Source organism: Anopheles merus, chromosome 3R (genome assembly GCF_017562075.2).
Source record: "Anopheles merus strain MAF chromosome 3R, AmerM5.1, whole genome shotgun sequence".
Taxonomy (NCBI): Eukaryota; Metazoa; Arthropoda; class Insecta; order Diptera; family Culicidae; genus Anopheles; species Anopheles merus.
The window spans coordinates 2,505,421-2,522,068 of NC_054084.1; the positions used below are offsets into that span (position 1 = coordinate 2,505,421).

General features: G+C 48.1%; 1 protein-coding gene across 7 annotated transcripts in view; it reads right to left on the reverse strand.

Annotated features, from left to right (window-relative positions):
- LOC121597499 (protein phosphatase 1 regulatory subunit 14B) overlaps positions 1-16,648 on the reverse strand; it is a 32,044-nt gene that overhangs the window by 9,150 nt on the left and 6,246 nt on the right. Inside the window, exons 1-2 of one of the 7 annotated variants that reach the window (XM_041923306.1) lie at positions 10,779-10,946; positions 2,395-2,450 (exon numbers count right to left, since the gene is read on the reverse strand). The gene's annotated coding sequence lies outside the window, so the exon portion shown is untranslated. Of the gene's footprint in view, positions 1-2,394; positions 2,451-10,544; positions 10,947-16,648 lie in introns of those variants that run through there. The other 6 variants (XM_041923305.1, XM_041923304.1, XM_041923308.1 and 3 more) reach the window with 6 other exon arrangements.

Here is a 16,648-nt window from a genome sequence, read left to right on the forward strand (position 1 = left end):
GTCGGACAAAGTTCCCTTCGTGCCAGTCGTGTGGATTTACTTTCCCAATAAGCATGAAATCGTCGTTGAGTTCATGGTAACGAGCAGATACAATATTGACATTTTTGCTGGAGGTGAACCTTGAACGATTCCCCAAAATTTTGCGTCGTACAATTACACTATATTTAAATGCTGCCAGCTAATTCAGTAGCGCAGCAATACGAGAAGATGATAAATGGTTATATCCACTAGCCATTGTCTTCTAATCGGGCTGCTCTCATCTATTACTTCCACTTTTGGCGCTATGACTGATGGGATGCCGCAAGCGAAACAATACATCCGGATGTAATGGTTGATGTATTATGTAGGAAAAAATCACTCCGATTTGTAGCAGCTTAGGCTCGTGGGCGTCATATATGATGAGCTATAAATAATTCGTATAAATCTCCAATGCCCTTTCGCACGATTGTACCCTCACTCTTTGCTAGTAGTTATCCTTCCTTACACAGTGTCATAGATATAAATAACCTCACAGTAGCTCGTAGTGCCACAAAGATCATGGACGTTGCTTTATTCCACACCCAACGTGGGGTCAGCCATGGAAAAGAGCATTGGTCATATCTTACGACAAAACGATTGACCCTTGATTTTGGACTTGTTGTGTGGCTACCCAGTGGAATCCAATATCAATATCGGTTAAATATGCAAATTAAACACACATTATTGTGACAAGCGGTTATCACTTTCGCAGTCACACTCGGGACGGTTAATCTCCAGAGAGCAGGATCTCCCCATCGCATAAGCGAACAAAGACGATTTACAGCATGAAAACCCGTACGAAACGTAAATATCCCACCGCGCTATGGCTGAAGCTGCTTTAAACAAAACATAAACAATCATAACGGTTTCTTGCGCCCTTACCAGTGCCAGTTGCCGCAGTTCGCTTTTCTTTCACTTTTCGAAGCCCACCCATTGCAGAGGGCGCGATTCGGTGCGATTGTAAACAAACTCTCAGGCCAAAGCAAATGAAACGTGTTCGCATTCGTTTCTCACCAAAACAAACAAAGTCTGCAAGTCAACGACTTGCACGGGCAATCTTTGTTTTTCCTCCGCCCTCCAGTTCAAAGGTGTTCCCGCGGAGCCACGGTGCATACGAGTGCACTGTACACCCATTGTAACTGCACCGGTTTCCCATCCTACATGACCTCCACGGGATGACCTTTTTAGCAAGTGCGTTGCAATATTGCTTTCACGTCTTACACATTCGCAATAGCAAGCACAATAATCTCAGTCATTCATCACTTTTGCTTATGTTTACAGTGCAGATAAGGTGATCTTTTAGAGGAAAACAAAAGCACAATCCCACAGCAATTGCTGCACTGTTGTAATGAGTGAGATTGGGATGTGGCGTGGAATGACCTCAAGATCTTGAACAAGTTTGCTCCTTCGGTGCATCACGGTGAGAACCATTCCCTGAGCTGGTTTAAGGGTGATTTCTTGGTTAAAGCAATGCGCTATAATTACGATGCGCTACTAACTATAATGACAGTACGGCAAGCTTATTGAGCATTGAAGGGATCAAAGAAAACAGATTCATCTTCAAGTGAAACTTTACCGAGCACTCAACTTCTAAGGAAACAACTTTAAAATCCCATTATCGTGAGAGCGTTTTAGCGTTAATTGGCTACAATCATCTAATGGCAGCTTATCAGCCCAACTTGGCTTATCTAAATTCTTCCTTATCGATTTATTAAAGAATCACTCGTAAAAGGGCAGCTTGGCAGCTTTAGTGGCAGAGGGCCAAAGCGAGATACAAACAATCGTAAAGTCTTGTTCGGGTCCCGCTGTTGGCACCATTTATGGTATGCCGCATGACCCAGTTCTGAGTAGCAACTGAATATCTGCAAATTTAGCTCACAAAAATATTTATTTTGTTTATCACACAGGACAGAGTTTTTGGGACATGCTTTTATAAGCTTTCGCGTGCACACATCTGCAGCATTCGATATACTTGGGTCAACTGACCAATATCCTGCCGAACAGGTGAACCACGATTTATGGTACTTCCGTCCACGTATGCCCCTTCTCCCACGTAAACGGCGTTGATAAGATAGATGAGCGAATTAATAATCGAGCAATACCCCTCACACGCTGTTGCTGACGTTATCAGAAGCATGCGAAAGTAATACTGCCTATAACCACGCTTGTGACGTACGCGAATGCTCTGCAAACGATGATATTCTTCTCCACTTGTCCTCCCTTCGACGTTTATGCTTTCCCAAGCTAACCGCAATCTTATCTTAACATCCCCCAAATATGCGATCTTATCGTTGGCGGAACTAAGGGCATTACATTGATTCGAATAGCCTTAGCCATGCTTTAATCAACAATAGAAACAGTTATGTAGTTGCTTACCGTCTAATGTTCTATATGTTCTATAATCTTCACGGAACTTCGACAATGCGTACCTGCTGAGAGAGAAAAGAAAACATTTTTATTAGATAAACGTTTCATGTAGTATATATTAGCTTTGATAGATGATTATTACAAAACTGTGTACATTATGTGCATTTTGGAACGCTTCTTGCACAATCACTCTTAAAACGAGTTACATTCGATTCGATTCAATCTGACCACGATTAACTTCCTATTTTTTCCACCAAACTGAGAAGATGATGAAGGTACGTACTGTCAAAACCTTGAACATTAATCAAACGTAAACAAAAGAAAAACAATTATCAACGCAACCTGTGCCTGACGAATCGGGTTAAATGAAAATGACTCCAACAAGATCCGCCCAGTGAGGAAGCAGAGGAAGGATTCTGATTTACTTTTTTTCTCCCGTCATTCAATATCGGCAAAACAAGGGCAAATCCGTATGAAATCCAACGTTAACGATTGAAAAAAAGGGAAGTTTTAGTTCAAATGTTTCAATTTCGATTCCATCTTTTTGTATTTTTCCATCACCATAAAAGGTATTTTATTTGGGCTAATGGACTGCGTAAACCAAAACTGCCGCAGGAATTTGAAGGGTTTCCATAAAAACAAATTTTTACTACAATGCTCGAGTGCTCATTCTCCACCGTAAGACACACACCGCACGCGCAGTGCCCTTTCCTCCTCGACTTCCTCCAGCCGGGCAAGTAACGCACCGAAGAAAGCAGCAGCAGCAGTCTTCTCCATCGTGAGCTTCATCATGCAGGCATAATGATTTCTTACCAAAATTGTCGAGATGCCTTATACGGGTGGCACAGAAAGAAGCCCAACCCTCTGGCTGTCGTCACACCACACACTGCCGTGCCATCGAACGAGTCATTTGCAACAAAGGCAGCTTATCGAAACTTATGCCGTCCTTAATTATGGCTTCGTAAGGGTAATTTACTTAAAAAATCATCATCCAACACGCGGCACACCATCACATCGGAACGGTATTGGGCAGGAGAAAGAAGCGCCCAAGGGCAGCATGTGTGCGCGTGGTGTGTGGTGTGTGGGGACCGGAGATGGTAGCAAAGTGCGAGAAGTCGCCACGCATCGTGATTTTGAGATCGATTCGACAAGATTACGTTACAGCATGGCCACGGGAGCTTGTCGTGCGGCCGCCCATCCTTTGTACTCATCCGGCGACAACATCGAAAGCACTCAGGGACGGTTTAAATGGTCAGATGCGTCGCCAGTCGGTGGAAAAGCATTTCGCTTTCCGCGTACACTTGACGCAACCTCTATCTCTCTGCCTGTTCGTTCCATCTCAGTGCCACTTCCGTCAACCACGGAAAACGATCGAGTGATTGTCGATTAGCTCTCGCAAGGGGCCGCCCTTGCTATTGCACAATATGGTCTTAAAACACTCCGCGAGAAGAAGCTTCGATGCTGCATCTTGATACATGCAACCTCACTGAGCGTATGCAAATATTTTGAAAATACCGATTGAACCTTCACTGCGACCATCAAATGCACCTCAATTGCAATCCATCGTTTTTAACGTTGTTGATGACCATTCCAAACCTACACAACCATACTGTGGCAGTGTCCAATACTTACGAATGCAACACACACACACACACACACACAGTGCAACCACCGAGCAGATGCGCAAGAAATAATGAAGGAATTTGAAATTCGGTTCTAAAAATACAACGACCAACACTTCAGCTTCAGAGCAGTAGAGCTGAGCTGTTGGTCATTTTCAACCACTGCATAGTATGCGAATGGTTCTGAGTGACGGTTTCAGTATGCTGGCAGATTTTTCATGAAAACCGATAACATCTGTGAGAATTTGTGGTACGGCAGTTCTGTACTTGTATCGGTTTATCGCGATCGGAAAGAACACCAGCCGGATGATGCCAGTTTTCACCAGCTTTAATGACGAAAAGTGGAAAGGTACGTGATGTTTCCATGAGTCACGTTTTATTTTGGCTGCAGCGGAACGAGAACCAACAACTTTCGGCCACACTCTTGCCATTTGTGCGAGCGAGCTGTCCGAGAAGACACCAAACCGCACATTGCCAGGAATTGCTCACATCTGTCTCTGGCAGCGGAAGTGGCAGCTGGTCAGTGTTGAAAAATTGCTGCGAAATTATTAGATACATTACAGTAACGATTTCAACATTTTAGTGTGATTGCAACGAAATTGAATGTCAAGCTCATTAACAATGCAATGCGCCTTTGAATGTTCTTCAGCTCTATGTTGTGCACGTGCACGCAAGGAACAATCACAAAAACATACAGACAGTTTCATTAAATGTTGTTATACTTTAATGAAATGTCACAAATAGCCCTTTCTTTGTGCGATTTGCATTCCTAGTTCCTAGTCCGCGTTAGGTGATTCTGGGATGCAGTCAGAAAGTGTTGATTCACCATCATGTCTCATTCACATATACTACTAATAGTGACTGTTATCACACTTTCTTACACTTGGCCTGTCTGTGGAAATCTAACAAACTCATTTGCATTGCTATCTCCTCCACATTCCGATATAACCTTCATTGTGAAAGCATTTGTGGAACTCCAAAAGCAGTGGTGTCCACCATGGCGCTACAAAAAGTTTTTCATCCTCAACTACGCCAATGATGCTCTCTCGGAAGACATTTTAATGGCCATTTTGAAGCTAAATGAACCACCAAAAATCATATCCAACCAGCGTAACGGTTTGACCTACTGGACATACGAGACTCGCCGTTGTGCTGTTCTGATGGCTCGAGGACATGAAAGGTTAAACGTATGTTACTACTTCCACTAAACTAATACCATCTCTGCCAACAAATGTCCGGATTTCTTCCACAGCCTTACACGGCACGTCATTACGGCAGCCGTTACTTCATATTTCACCCCAAGCTGAAGGAAAACATTTTTATGAACGAACTGGACAGTGGAAAACTATTCATTCTCGACCGAGCGTACCACATTTTGTACAACCGATCCAGCGTAGAGATTCATCACAAGAATTTCTTCACGAATCAATCCATACAGCTCGATCCGTCCGACATACGTGTCCCGAACGACCTGAAGAACCTGTACGGACGAAAGCTTCGCTTGGTGTTGCCAGCTGGCAATCTTGAGATAGCCACCTTCGACGCATATCTCGGAGAAACCATAGCGCGGCAACGGAATGGAACGTTTGAGGCTACAACGAGCACGGATGGCCCTGCCGACTACGGTGTATTGAACATGGGCGTATCGTTCCTCGGCACGGACAAGATTCTGGCCCTTGGCAGTACATTCATCAGTGTTCTAGTTCCACACAGCAAACCGAAACCGATCATCTGGGTACTAGTAGATCCGTTCGATTACAATAGTTGGATCGCACTGTTCTCCTTGATCTCTGTACTGGCTGTGGTACTGTCATTGTTTGGAGATGTTCTTAACAAGAGTAGCGTGGTGGATAACGCTCTAGAGATGATCATGTGCCTGCTAGGCGGACCGTCCAGAACGTATGGCGGTTGGTTCGAGCAACAGATCATTACCAACTACTGTTTACTGTCCATTGTGATCGTATCCTGCTACCAGTCATTGATCATCTCGTACCTTTCCTATACGCGCTTCTTCCCGGAGATCAACTCAGCGGATGAAATACGCAACAATTGCATTTTTCCACCCAGCACCAAATTTTCCAACCATTTGAATCTGCCACTAAGCAAGCCGGGTGACTCGCTGGACAACATGTGCTATCTGTTCAACAGTCGCGATAATACGCACATCACTACGCTGTTGATAGAAAATATGCGCAACATCGACAAAGCGGCTCACGCTGCATTCAAACATAATTTGCGAGTGGCCAACACGGTGTTTTTGAAGTATCATTTGTTGTATTACTTCTTCGACAAATCTCTCATACGTGAGCTGTTCCCGTTCTATATACACGCATTCTTCGAGTCGGGCTTGTTTGATCAGTACTACAAAAACAAAAGCAGCTTCGCACTGCTCTACAGGCAGGACGTTTTAGCGGTACGTGCATTCAATGTTGTGGATCTGTCTATTATTTGGTATCTGTATATGGGTGGAGTGATCGTTAGCTTTGTTTGGTTTTTGCTTGAGATTACTTTACACTATTCCCAGCCCTTTGCTAGAGTTCTGACAGAGCGTTTGCGGAAGTGCTTGTGCAACAAACAGATCTTAAAAATAATATTCGTTCGGAAATAAAATACACCCCCCAGCACCATTGCCGACATCGTGTCCATTGTTCATGTTCAATTGTACGTGAGACGGAGAGAGAGCATTGTTGAAGATATAAACAAATGCTTATGTAAACATAAGCAAACAATACAGGAACCAGTCTGGGGTTTAATGAAGAAACGGACGGAGTTCTATCGGTTGAAAGTGCCGCCGATTCATTTCAAATGAGGCCATCGCTCCGCAGATGCATTTGATCATAAACGCCAATTCCAGTACCCTTAGGTCCACCACGTTCAATGTTTAATTCGAAATTTCAGCCTATTAGTGAATAATTATTCAGATTCATAAAACCGAAATGATTGCTATTATTGGATTTACTTCTGAGCAAGACTCGTCAAAGAAATGGTGCAAGCAGCAACTCCTAACAATTTCCTACATTTGGACCCGAACGAAATCAATTACAGCATGCAAGAAAGCATAACAATTTCACCAATTCGCGCGACGCTTTTCCCATTCGATCGACTTTCGTCGTTGTCCACTGGTGCGCGATTGATTTTGTTCTTCGTCTTTTCTACTTGCTGGCTTCTCTCTACCCCCCCCCCCCCGTCCTCCCCTCTCAATCGAAAAGTTTGATTGCTTTCGATTGCAATTTTCCCCTTGTATTTCGTTCCCAAATGCTCCCAAGCCGCCACGCGGGCAAGAAAATCCGGCACGCGGAAAGTGTTCGATTGCCTTTAATTATTTGCCCCGTCATTTGCACCATTTTCCAAAGGGAATGGTCCGCGACTTGACGCACCGCCCGAAAGCAAACTGGCCCGCCACTAAATCGGCCCCATTCGGTGCGCTTTTACCCGGTCCTTCTCGGCTCGGCTCCGGCCAATGGGCGCAACAGTGGTAGATTGTCACAAACGGCCAATCTCAGGAGGACACAGTGCTGTAAAGTTTTATGCTGGTCGTTCGTCGGTGCTGCTACGGTCGCCCAGATAAAGCAAAAGTCGAACCGAAAACAAACAAAGCAAACGAAATCGTGCACCCCACAGAACCAACCCAGCAATACAGTGGACGGAGCCGTGGAGTCAAAAGTCGCGTCGAATGACCCAGTTTCTGGGACGGCGTGTCGTACACAAGATACGAAACTTCGTTCCTCTAGCACTACTGTTGTTTGGTGATGATAAACTCTAGTGAACTTCAGGACAAACGTGTCTCACAACATGTTGTAGTCTAGAGAAGAAGTATTCATTTTGCTCAATTTTATGCAAATGGTTCATTATGTATTAAGGAGTCTAGGACAAAGCAGAGATGCCAAAGAAAGGACTTCATGGCGTTGCAGACCTTTGGCCATCAAAGACTCGGCTCAGCAAAAAGTACGGGCGTCAAATCATAATAAATCATGCATCCACCAGAAAAAAAGCCACAGCAGGCCAAACACCAAAATAGATTGTCCGAGGACAGCGCGAGGGAAGAGAGAAACAGCTGAAATGACAGGAGAGCTTTTTAGCGTACGGCTGTCCTTGGGATGGCATCATTTGACAGCAAAGCCAAGACGAAAAAAGCCTCCCATCGAGAGAAGGGCGCGCAAAGAAAACCAAAAATACTGCCCAAACATTCAGGTCAGGCAGCTGCAAAAACCCAACCCTTAATCAACCTGAATTCGCATCTCGAGCGGACGTCGAGTATCTCCTTTCCATTCCGCCGAAACGAGGGCGTCTCGAAAGATTAATGTTGACTTTCCGCGACTGCATGTGCCGAAATCGAGCTATTAGATTACTGCTTAGCCTAGCCTTCGCTTTAGCGTGTCTCGGCATTTGAGGAGCTGCATTTTGCAGAAACGTTGTCACCATTTCGTTCTTGTCTGTTGAAAATTGCCCTTCTTTCCTTTCTACCTAGGTCAGAGGAAAGCTGTTTAGCCACGATCAACGCCACGCTAGGAGCGGAAACGACACTGTGCTCAGCCTACTTATTTCCTGCCAGCAAGTTTCCACCACTTTGCGGGATGAGCCCGCTGGTTCCTGTTTTCGTACGATGAAAGGACGGGAGGGGGGGGGGGGAAGCACAGAGAACCGGAATTCTCGACAGCTCGATTTGCCGTGTAGCATCACCGGTGGGGCTCGACAGTGCAAGGGCAACGAAAACTGGTAAGAAAAAGCTACGAAATCTCGATTCTGGGCGCTACGTATAACGCTTGGGGAGGGTGGCCAGAAGGCCCCAATCAAACAACAGCCCAACAGCGGGTGGATGGTGCAAAGAAACAACTCCGTGTCCGCGGGGGGGAGTGTGTGCGGTGCTGCAGACAGAGATGCAAGACGAAAAGCATCGAGCCACGAAGATCTTTTCACCATGCGCTTGGCGTGTTTCGCGATCGCACCCCCCATTCAAGCACACACACACACAAACATGGGGAGAAACCCTCTACACACACACACACACACACCGACACACATGAAGTTCGAAAATCTCTTGTTCCTCCACTGTTTTCCGCTCGTCACCATCGCAACGCTCTTACATGGGGGTAACACAACACAACAAAACACACTACACAATAACACGATCCCGTCCCCCGGGCCATCCAACTAGCCGACCGCGCCAGCCCCGGCTACCTTTCCCCTTGTCCTGCTTTGCCCTGTAGCCATCTGATGCGGCCCACCGAATGGACAAGCTTCGCTGCTTTCTCCTCCGCTGTGAGTGTTTGTGTGTGTGTGTGTGGAACGGCCAGTTTGGGCGTATATTATCGTATAGCGCTGACCGATGGGTTCTTTGATCACCGAAGAGCACAGCACCAATAACCACAACAACGCGCAACTTCAACCAAACGGCGGCCAGCGAACAATCGGAAAGGGGAGGGAGTGGGGACAGTTGGTGGTGGGTCACCGTGGTCCTTTTGTCGTCTTGTTCGCGCACCAGTGTGACAGCTGATTTTCTTCTCCAAAGCAAAGGCCCTTAGGGTTTTTGGGACGTAAACGGCACACCTTGCGTCACATTCTCTGGCGACAGCTGTGGGGTGAGGGGGACCCTGCAGGAGCTACGAATTTGGAAGGCTCACGGGCACACACACACGCACACACGCACATGCACAAATGGGGACGATAGAGTGAGAGAGAGAGAGAGAGAGAGAGAGAGAGAGAGAGAGAGAGAGAGCGAGATAGAGAGCAGCAGGCGTCGGCCCTTAAGCATATTCACACAGCGAAATTCTTGTGTGCCTTTTGCACTTCCATCTTTGAGGCACCACTACCACCAGCACCACCATCACCACTGGAAGGAAAGTTAGCGCTTTCGCCCCCCCCCTCCCCCTGCCCCCCACGCATCACACTAGCTCTCCGTCTTGAAGTGTACATATTATTTCTCGCTTAGTTTCAAGCTCGCATGGGGTGTTGATGCTGCCGACGGATGTTGTTACCGTGGTCTGCACGGGGCTCCAGCTCGCCCAGCGGTACAATGTAAGAAGGCCGAGTGTTTTACTTCTTCTTCTTCGTCTCTTCTTTTTTATGCGTACATATCTCTTCCGCGGTGCGTTGGGAGGGCGCTTTTTTATCAAGATACATCCCCCTCGGGGGGGAGCTGGCCAAGAAAGGGAGGGATGAAGAAAGGGTTGTACACAAGGCAAACATGGGAAGAGCGCACCGATAATAGTTGTGTTCACACACGCACGTCTGGAGCATAATCATCATTGTTGCATACAAACACAAACACACACAAGATCACACAATATCTTTAATAGACCGTCTGCGATCTCTGGGGTCGGAAGGGTCAGACCGCACCGTACTGGTTTAACATTGCTGCACCACACAGTTAAAAGCTCTCACTCACACTGACACGGACACACTCGCAGACGAGAAAGGACACGGTCAAGGGAGGAAGGCACGCAGGAGGCGACGGGACGGGACGCACTTTTCACTGCAGGATATCTCATGCGTGTGTGTGTGTGTGTGTGCTCTTGGGGAAGATTGGATTCTGCTCACCTTTCGCACACACCTAACACCACACCTCACACAGCACTCAGCTCGGGGCTCGGGACCCGGGTGTGATAGCGGGATATAGTGGACACGCACGCAGACGATGGTACAGCAGCCGTTCGCTTCTCTCGCTACTGCACACTGAACAGAACTTCACTGAACCGAACCAACCAACCAACGACCAACAACAAAAACACACCACCGACCGGATAAAGAAAGAGGTGAAGAGAACACACTTACACACACTTACACACACGCACGCACAGAGGGTGCGAAAAAAAAAACTAATAGAACCGGACCTGGATAGAGGCTTGTAGCCACGAATAACGATGCCGAGAGATCCGATGGACGTGAGATGGCGTCGGGTGCGCTACTAAATCTCGCGAACAGCGGAAAACAAATGAACGAACCGGGAGCTGCCGAGATCCAACCAAGTCACCCCCAGAAAACCAGTCGTGTGGAGAGAAATCGCGCACGCGAGTGAGAGAGAGAGAGATCTATTAAAAGCTCTCTCCCACCCACTCGGAAAACAAAAGAGAGAATAGCTATAGAGAAAAAGAGAGAGAGGGAGAGAAAGAGTACGAGCGAGAGAGATGACGTTCTCTGGGGGTGCGTTTCGAGGGGTGCGTTGCTAATGTGATAGAAAGGGAGGAGGGAGAAGGTGATATAGGGGGGACTCAAGCGGAGCAAGGAAAGCAGCTTCGGCCTAGTGTGGGGAGTAAATTAGAGAGCATTTCCATTCTCTCCCATATTTGCACAATGGCTGAGAGACATTGCGCCCGCCTGCATCCCTCCAATTTTGGGGATGAAGAAATGGGGAGAAGTGCAAAGGTGCTATAAACATAAAGGTAAGCACATCCACAGTGTATGCCGGGTGGTCCAGAACCCACGATGAATAAAGGGGGAAAACCCCGAAGCTAGAAGGATTATTTGTGTGTCAAAAATAAGCATTTTTTCTGAGAGGGAAAACGTGCAATGCCGGAAACACCGCCAACAAATGCTGCTGCAACCGCTTATCCCATCGCTTTTGTTTCCTTTCTCGCCCACCGTCGTCGTCGTCGTCGATGACACAACCGCTGGATGGATGCACCGATAACGAGAGCCAGCCAGTCGCCGCAACCAACCGCACAAGGCCTGCTCCACACACCGTCCCGTCATAGTGAAGCAATCCAAAATTACACAAACACCGAAGCGAACGCCAAGAAGCTAGAATGAAGAAAACGCGGCGGCTGCACACAAACCTTCGGCCACATGCAACCGAAACGCTCGAATGTGCGTGCATGGCCCGTTGTTATGTGGCCGCTGGAATTGTGTGGTGTGTGCGATGCTTGCCGGAAAATGTCCCAGGGGTTGCCACCGAACCAACCTCGGCAGCACCACCGCGTGAAGATATGCAACAGCAGCAGCAGCACCATACGACTCCAACTCGATATCGAACCGCGCCTGCTGCTAGCTACGGCGCTTGCAACAGCGGGCTCGTTTCACATCAGTGCGTTCGCGCAAGTGAGAAAGCTCCAAACTCTGGCCAAGGCCGTGGTTGCTTTGTCTACCTTGTCGATAACATTCTTTATAAGCGCATCAGACGCCGTAAAGTGAATGCACTTCAGACTATATGCCACAACGGTTCTGAATGCGTCAACGACCCAGAGCGAAGGTGGGATCGGATCAATCAACAAGGTGGCCTTTGCACAGAACTTGCAATTCGCTGTCAACGGTACATCAGCAACGGCACGTGCCATGTTGCAGGGAGCAATGCACCAAGAGCCAATGGACAAAGCTGTACCAAAAAACAACATTTCTGACGAACTTTTGATAACTTTCCGACCACGAGACCGCTGGCCACTGTTCCATCGCTGTGGCAACATTTGATAAGAATGCTGGAGTAGAACGAATTGGAACGTTCCCGAAACACTGATTGCAGTCGGGGGCAGTTGCATTGCTCTCTCTCTTCCTCTGGCAGGCGCATTCTATCATTGTATTGTGGATTTTTTTTACCTCACCTTTGCTGCCCAACTTCAACCGAGAGTGCGAATAAGATACTTGAGTAATGTGAAAAAACACATACACACGAACACTCGACACCACAAAGAACCTGCTCAACAAGCACATTCTGCCGAATCCCACAGCAGCTTTGGGATTGGAATTTCATGCGCACAGAGAGCGTGAAGTTGAAGGTGCCAACACACAAAACAACCCTTTTAGATGGGATCGCCATCGTGTGCGTAGAGAGGCGCCGCACTGGGGTGTCATGGTTCCGTGAGCGCTTGGAATGGCGGCCCTAGCAGCGGTTCGTCGTCGTCGTGGTCGTAGTCGTCGTCTGCCGGCAAAAAAAAGGCTTATGTGTGTGGCATTCTGCAGTCGTAACACCTAACTTTTCGTGCCGCCGTATCGTCACCATTTCACCAGGCGCTTCACGGGGGGAAAAAAGGGCGAAGGAGGCTGGCCAGTGGATGCCATTCTTTGGCTATCGTAGCATTTCGTAGCCCGGTTGTGGTTGATGTTGGTTGGGGGCATTTCCTTCCATTTCTGGGATGATCTTTCTGGGCAACCTTCCCGGGGAACGGAACGATGCAAAGAGGCGCGCATTTGGAGCACTTTATCTAACAGCTGTATTTATTCAACAGTTCACATGAACCTACGGGCTAGGCGAGCAATAAACACGACATTGTTCGTCATCATGAAGCGATAATACGAATCATGCATCCATCCATCTTCCATCCTAGCGAGAAAGACACACCGAGCTTACACACGAAATGGCTTGGCATTACCATTTTACGATTGCAAAATTTACCACACAATTTCACCGTCACAAAGGCCCGGGCGGGGCAATTAATCTCAATGTATCACGATGACCGATGACTCATAAACAGTGCCAAGCCGGGTCGTGGGTTTTGCACAGCCACCAACCAACCAACCAAACAGGGAAGACACAGCAGCAGTTGCTTCTCAGCGGTGAAGCGAGATCGAGACGACCTGCAGAAGAGGCGTCGTGCATCGTTTCCTCGCGCGCTATGCTCGGTCATTCCCAGTCCACCCTCCACCTTCCTCGTTCCCAAAGACCCTGCTGCTCCATCTCTCGTTAATTACATCTTTATGCAAGTGGAGCAACAAACAACTCGCGACTACCGCTAAGCGGGTAGTAGTAAAACTGAAAAAGCGCCTCTACTGCTGCGGAAGAACTAGTTAAAGATTGTGTTTTCCCACACCGCACGCCGGTTCTAGCGGCTCCGGCGAAAGGAAACAGCGGATCAGCAGGGTCTCAGCAGGGTCGGTCCAGAGACGGATGCGGCGGAATGGGGCCGACACAGGCCCAGGTGGTTTGTTGGGCTTTAAATGATTCGGAACTGAGGAGCGCGCAGCGAGCAACCAGCAATCACGGAGTGCACAGAGCCGTGGCGGATCGCGATCACGATGACGATGGGAGTTTGATGGAGCCCTTCGCGGAGGGAACGGAATCAATTCTTCCTCCCTTCATTTCACCTTCCTTTCAGAGATCCGAGGTGTGCAAGACATTAACAGCTTTGCTCTCTTTCCCATATTCCGCCCAACGTGTAACAGCACCGTCGTGTCGTGTAATAAAAGGAGAGAGATACCAGTAAAGAGGAGGGAGAAAAATACGGAATCGTTTATTAACCCTAACTTGATCTTCCGGGAGGCCAAACACGGGTACGATGTGCGGGATCCCGCAGTGATGAGTTCTTTAACACACGCACCACAACAGGGCAAGCCTGTACGCACAAACCCGACGAGGGCAACACAGCCCTCCCGACACAACCATTAGCGAACGGCGCGGTGCAGATCGGTGCCCTGCCATTCCCGAGCCCTGTGCTGCCCGCGTGCTGTTGCTGATATGATAATAACTTCAATTATACCATTAAGCAGCCCGCTGCTCCAAAGCGTTAGAGAGGAAATGGAGGCCGTGATTGGTGTGGTACCGTGCCTATCAACGATCAACACAGTCCACTGATAGTGGACTGCTGGAGGGGAAGAACAGGTCTTTGTTTGTTTAACGATTTTCTCGCCCAGCGGGGAAATGGGATCTTGTTATCTTGTTTTTCACCTCGATTTGCGATGGCTAATGAAAATCGGGTGCGGAAAAATTGTCGCCCCATTTGTGGTGGACGCGTGACCGAACTCAAACCGACCGGCTGCAGAAACATTGGTCATTGGTCAGAATGCCAGTCGAAACGAAAATGAATACAACCTCCAATTGCGTCACCAAACGGTGGTACAAGCGTCAAGAAATCAGCGTCACGAGCTCTGTCATCTGTTTGGCCCGATTCCCGCGGATCATTATTGCGATCTAAGGACCGATCGGGTGCATGATTGATGGCTTAGCCGGCTAATGAGGCTCGCGGCTCTGTTTTTTTTGTGTCTATTTTCAGAGCCTTTCACACGGCACACCAACACACATACACATATCCAGAGCGCGTCTCAGTTTGTTGTGTGAATTACGCTGGAGGCTGGTTCCCGTCTCGGGATAGTCCCAGTCGCCAGTCGGTCATTCATTTTTGACGGCGTGGGCCCAATTCTCCTGCGTGATCCCGCTGGACTCCAGCAACTTGTCATCCCGCCCAGGGAGGACAGCAGCAACGCTTTGAACGTAACCACCAAAGTCGTGTACCACGGGTGCCAGGTCCGTCGCGCAATCGTACCACGCGCTGGTCGGAAAGAGTGAAGCCATCGATAACCTTTCCAATTCGTTGCCTTCCACCGAGGGCTTCCACGCCACGACCGAATGACGAAAGGCGTACACACACCACCGTGCGGCTCGTGATGGAAAATCGGCGAAGCGTGCACGCGACGGGCGCGCTCTTGTGATGCAATTTCCACCCCTCTCGAGAGGCTTCATCGGTCCAAAGGAGCCATCATCGCAATATAGAAAACAAGCAAACCCAAACACACAACACAGATCTACCAGCCACGATTTTCATAAACCGATCGAAACCTTGAAGTCGCGCGTCTTCAGTAGGCCACGTGGGGGATTGGATTGCTTGCGGCTACGTCGTCGTAGCAACCGTTTTGCCAAGAAAGCGCACCGTCGGTTTGCGATCACTGCGATTGGGAGGCAGCAGTTAATGGTTCTTTGCCATTTGGTGTATCAATTGTTGCTTCCCTGGCGCACTCGACCTTCTTTGGCATTTCGAGCCGCAACAAAGCTCGAATTGCATCATGGCAAAACACAAAAAAAGGATGAGCCAATACACGAACTGGCTGGCTGCGTTTGGTGGCTTACACCAGCAAGAAAGCAATCATTAGCAACCAAAAAGAAAACTAGCTCAATGTCGTGCTAGCTCAAAGTGGAGAAGAAGTGCTTTGTGGTGGAACATTTGCTTTGCATTGCTCTTTTTTTCCTTTTCTCTGTTTTTTTTTTTTTTGTAGCTTTGGACCACTTCCGTCACTTGGTCATTTGGGGAGTGAGAAATGATGCAAAATATTCTTGCCATAAATAACAAACTCGACATTCACCAGAGCTTAGGCCACTCAGGAGAACCTCGCTGCTTTAACCTCACAAAAAGTGCCCCGATGGTTCTTTCTTCCGCCACTCGGAATGACTAATAAGTGGAGACACTCGGGGTGAAAATTCGTAAATGGAACACAGATTGGCATTGCGCAACACACCCGAGGGAGCTTGGGAAAAGAAATAAAACCCCCGCCACACAGCGCTGTCACGACCGAAAGTCGGACGAATCCTTCCAGGAAGAAGCAAGCAAGAATCTAATAAGCGAGTCAGCAGCTGAAAAATTGGCAAAACCACCATCGGAAGAAAAAGGGCGGGCCACACACAACTGGCCAAACACAGCAGCGCCACCGGCAGCACTGTTGAGGCAGCAAATGTTGAAAATCACATCACGTCGTTCCGGAGCACGCGAGAGGCAGCATTCTGGAGGACGATTTATTTGTCACTCGGTGTGCCTGGCGGTGGCGCCAGAATCCCAACACTCGATTCTCGAGCAAATGTGTGACGACAAACCTCATTCACTCGTCTACTTTTTCTTCTGCTCCAACGCAAGATAAATATTTGTCCACCTTCCCCCGTCTGTCGGTCATCGCAGCAGCAGCAACAGCAGCAGATACAATGCAGACAAGTTTTATCCGGGTCTCCGGGT